This window comes from Octodon degus, unplaced genomic scaffold (assembly GCF_000260255.1).
Source record: "Octodon degus isolate 3935 unplaced genomic scaffold, OctDeg1.0 scaffold00100, whole genome shotgun sequence".
NCBI classification, from domain to species: domain Eukaryota; kingdom Metazoa; phylum Chordata; class Mammalia; order Rodentia; family Octodontidae; genus Octodon; species Octodon degus.
Window position 1 is genome coordinate 10,461,129 of NW_004524676.1, and position 5,319 is coordinate 10,466,447.

At 37.5% G+C, this 5,319-nt stretch overlaps 1 long non-coding RNA gene across 1 annotated transcript in view; it reads right to left on the minus strand.

Annotated features, from left to right (window-relative positions):
* Positions 1-2,931, minus strand: part of LOC111818739 — an 18,157-nt gene extending 15,226 nt beyond the window's left edge. Inside the window, exon 1 of the long non-coding RNA XR_002822653.1 lies at positions 2,919-2,931. This is a non-coding gene — a long non-coding RNA (uncharacterized LOC111818739). The remainder of the gene's footprint in view (positions 1-2,918) is intronic.
* Between the last annotated feature and the right edge of the window lie 2,388 nt (positions 2,932-5,319).

A 5,319-nucleotide genomic window follows, 5' to 3' on the forward strand; every position in this document is an offset into this window, starting at 1 on the left:
CTCTGTGAGTTTACTCCTCGTGGCTAGGAACGCCATTGCTGTTTTAATGTTCATTTGGTAATCAACCACACTGGTAAACTTGGTCACTAAATCTGTCTGCAAGTCTTTTTGTGGAGTTTCTGGAGTTTTCTTTCTAGAATATCATGTTACCTACCAATAACAATAACTTATTCCTTCCTGTTTTTAGGGCTTTTAATTCTTTCCCTTGTCTACTTTCTCTAGCTAATATATCCACAAGTATATTGAATAGGAGTGGTGATGGTGAACATCCTTGTCTTGTTTTTGATTTTATAGGAAAGCTTTCAGTTTTTCACTATGTAGTATGATGTTGGCTATTGGGTTGTCCTTAAAGGTTTTTGTGAGGTTGATGCAAAAACCATCTAGTCCAATTTACTTTTCAATTTTCCCTCATGAGTGGGTATTGGACTTTGTCAAAAGCTTTTCTGCATGTATTGAGATGCTCATGTGATTTCTCTTTTTGGCTATGTTAACACGGTATATTTTGCATATGCTGAGCCAACCCAACATCTATGGTGTTAACCTACTTAGTCATGATGTATAATCCTGATGAATTATTGAATTCTGTGTCACCTAATTCTCAACTCTTGGGTATCTGTATTTTACACTTCTCAATGTCATTATAAGCCATGGCTATAGAGCTCACCTAGGAGGTTTGGCTGCACATGGCACCTGCTCAGATGATGCTGAAAGAAATGTGATGTTGGAGGCCTGCATTCACCTTATCACTGTGGGAAAGCAGACAGGAGAACAGGAGTGCACCAGAGTGCATGTGCTTTTAAAAACATATCAACAATATAAGAAACCTGGGTAACATTGTTAATCAGGTTATAAAACTTTCAACATCCTGGGCCGCTATCAGTGTTGTGTTAGAATTGTATCCCAGTGAGAGAGCAGGGAAGCTTCCTCCGTATTTACAACTACTCCTTCCTGCTTCTTTTACTGTCTAAGCTCTTCTTCCTCCAGAAAAGAAGGACGGGCAAGTCACTCTCTCAGAGAAGAGGGATCCCTATTATAAACAGCGTATTACACAAATGTACACTTCTGAATAACACTCAGGCAACCTCTACTTCCCATAACCTCCTGGGGGGAGAAATCGTCTTCCAAAAAATGAGTCTGTGATGTCTGAAAAATTGGGAGCCTTCTGAATTAAGTTGTCTAAGGAAATTGAAACCTTTAGAGAAGCACAATGTTTATGTCCCTGCTTCACCATTAAGAACAACAAATGCTCTCTTGTATTTGTTGCCCTTGCTGCTAAATATTTGTCTATCTTTAGAAAAGAACTTTCTATCATCTCTCAAGTACATTATTTCCCTTAATGACTCTTTTTCTAGCCACTGCAATTCCAAACCTGAGGCAACCCTCATGTTGGAGCGCGGAGAAGAGCCGTGGTTCTTGGAAGACAAAGTCCTAATTCAGAAGTATCAGGTGATTGAGCAATGACTAAAGGATACTTGGGGTGTCTTTCATCTTGAGGTACATGTGCAAGCCAGCCTTCTGTCAGTGTAACCAGTATTTGAGATCATCAAATTGTAAATAGAAAAGGTTCATTTTGGCTCCCAGCTCTTAGAGCTTGAGCCAAGACCAAGTGATCTCTCTGTTTTGGGTCTCTTATGAGCACACAATGGTATAGTGGGAGCATGGGAATACAAAGCTCAGCTCACAATCTGTCAAGGAAAGGAAGATTCCAGAGGGGATGGGTACCCACTGGCCTATTTTGTGGGCACACACACCCTCTAAGAACCCCACCTCTCAAGGTTTCCACCCTCTTCTAGTTTTGCCACCATTGGCACATGAAGCTTTAGCAGACACTACTTATGGTCAACTTTAACTAAAGGGGAGACATTTGAAAGAGTCATTTTCTTAACAGCTCTATTGAGATATATTTATAATTAATACATGGTTCAATCTGAGCCACATATTTCACTGATTTTTAACATATTCACAAATGTTTACTCCCATTCTATATGATTCTATTGTGCTTGGTTGGAAATTTCCATCACTTTGCTGCAACTTATTGTGTGATGTCATTCCATTTACTAAATTTTCTGTGGTTTCCTACCTTTGTTGTAAAATAAGGAGAAACTGTGAAACCCAATTCAAGAACCTTTTCCCATGTTTTTGTATAGAAATTTTATTGTTTTAGGTGTACACTTAGGTATTTCATTTGCTGTGAGTTGATTTTTTCATCAATGTACTATAAGGGTTGCCTTTTATACTTTGGCTTGTAGATATCCAGTTTTCCAACATTTTTGAAGAGTAATTTTTCCTTATTTGACATTATTGTTGTCTTAGCTACATTGGTCTCTTTGCTGGGACAAATACTGGACACCCAAAATGAAGGAAGGAAAGGTTTATTTAGCTCACAGTTCCTGGAGGTTTCAGTCCATACTCAGCTAGCTCCAAGGCAGTGGGGATCAGATTAGAAAGCAGCACTTCATGGCCCCCAAACAGCAGCAACAACAAGGAGCAATGGCTACAGAAAGTCTGTCTCTCTGTCTCTTATATTACATTCAGGCTCTCTGACACAGGCTAGGTGAAGTACTCACACCCATAATCCCAGCAGTACTAAGACCCATAATCCCAGCCTTGGATCATACACAATCCCAGTGGATCATGAGTTAATCACAGATTCTAGAAGTCCCCACCCCAGGACTGCGGGAGGCTTTGAGGGGACAACTAGATACAAGCCATAACACTTGTTTTTGAAATTAAAAAAAATTATAGGAATTCAACAGTGGTTGTTAGATTGCCTATTGTTGTCATCGCATTAGTTGTTCAGATTAATAATAAAAATTGTTTTTGAAATTTATTTATTTATTTGTTTATTTATTTGTATGTTTGGTAAAGTGTCTTGCTCTGTAGCTTGGAGGTGACAAAACCCAGGTCATTGATCTTACCAGGTAATTGCTTAGAGCGCTGAACGATCTCTCCATTCCCATTCTTAACTCTGTGCTCACGACACATATTTCAATTTTTTGGTCCTGTATTCTGTTCCATTTGTCAGTGTGTCCATTTCTACGCCACTACCACTGACTGCCACAGCTCTGCAATGTAATTCTAATTATAAATGCATTATACACATCTAGTTTTCTAGTCATAAATTCCTTGGTTATTTGGGTTCTTTCATAGTCCCATAGAACTTCAGGGGTTTTTTCTCTTTCTGTGGAAAATATATTTCAAATTTTGTTGGCACTGCATGAGTCTGTAGGAAACTCTGCATATAGTGTGGATATTTTATCCATACTCGTCTACGTAATAACAAAAGAACTCACGTCTTCTTCAATTACTTCTCCCATCTCTCATTGTATTCTGTGTATATGATCTTACATCTTTGAATTAATTTATTTCTGCAAATTTGACACTGATATCATTGTAAATAGATTAATGATTTCTGCTCTGTGTCGCTCATTGTTAGTGTTCAGAAATATCACCTGGTTTTTTATGCTAATTATATTCTGGACAAATTCACTGAATGTAGTAGGTTTTTTTTGTTTTTGTTTTTGTTTTCTGGAGTCTTTAGAACTCTGTATGTGAAATCAATCTCATGCAGGTTATTTACTTACTTTCTGAAACTTAGAGGGGTTTTGTTTCTTTATCTTCCTTTATGGCTTTGACCTGGACTTTGGACATTCTCACATACACCCAAAATAATCTCAGGGTGATTATGAATACATCACATGCCTTACAAGACATGCTAAAGGGAGTTTATCCACCTGAAATAAGATGGAATTCGTTAGTAACACAAAACCCGAAGTAAGTATAAAAATCTCCTACAAAAGTTTATGTATGATGTTGTATAAAATGATATGCCATATGTATAACACATAAAAGTATTGTCTAAAACAGGGTTGAACACAAGGCATTCTACCCCCAGCTACATTTACAGAACTTCTCTTCTATTCTTTCATTTTCATTCTTTCTTCATTCTCTTTTATTTTTTTTACTTTTTACTTTGAGAAAGGATATTGTTCAGGCACTAGGTTGCCCAGGTTAGCCTTGAGTTTGGGATTCTCTTGCCTCAGCCACTCAGGGTATGCGAATTACAGACAAGAGCTACCATGCCAGTTAGACAAAGTACATGACAGAAATATTCAAGTTGGTGTAAAATTTTAAAGAAACAAATATTCTCCATACCTGTACCAACAATAATTTGCTAATGGTTACCAATAAACAATGCCACCCATGTACAGACATGTACGTTTTCTCAGTCTGATCTGAATTCAAAATGTACCATTTGGGGCCAGGGAGATGACTCAGTGAAATAAGCACTTTCCTGGAAAACACCAGGGTCTGAGTTCAATCCCCAGTTCCACCAAACGAAAAAAAAAGAAAAGTCCCATTTTACACAAGTTCAAATAATGTTCACTAGGAAGCTTACTAACATTATTCTCTCTAGCACTAGTTTCTAATGTCAAGCAAGCAATACCAGTACATTTAGTATCTAGTTCAAATGCAACATGTACAAGTACAAAACAGTCATAAAATGTCCCATTAGAGAAACATCATCACCTATAATATTTCTATGCTTTATCTTGGATTTACCAACAAGATGTTGACCAACTCTATAATAAAACCATGAAAAGACAAATCATAAGCAATAAAACAAACAATATGAGACAAAGCAGTAAGAGGCAAAGTTGGAACAATTATGGACAAGGAACAAAAGACATAGCACCATTTGAAGCATAAAAGGTTGTTCCCGATACCAATCCCAATGCAGAAACTATGAAAGAAAAACAAACTCATACATTTGCCTAATGATCTCTGTGGTGACCTCAAAATGACACAGGGTAAAAATGATGTTGGTGGACAACCCCCAAACGATATGGGGAAAAAATGATCTCCAGACCTTAAGGGTACCTGGGATGAGTTCGTGTTCTCTAAACTCGAAGCACGAATTTTAGAAACAAAGGGAGGTTATGAGAAGAGTATATTCATTTGGGGGAAAGAAAGCTCCTGTCTAAGAGAGGAAAAGGAGGAGGGCCCCGAGTGGGTGGTCACCCAGAACCATGAATAACATGGGAGAATACATTAAAAGTTGGATCCAGTAAGGGGAAAATTTTGTACGCAATCAACGATTGTTATCCACTTAAAATAGACATTTGCAACTTTTTTGTAGGAGACTTACCATAATAACAAAAATATACTATATATTCAGAAACATACAACCAAGAAGCAAAATATGCTACTGTAGAAAGTCATCAGGTTACAGAGGAAAAGAGAAAGAGGGGAATAAAATAAAGAAGGGATGACAACACAGCCAGAATGACACACACAATATAACCCAAAATACTTACC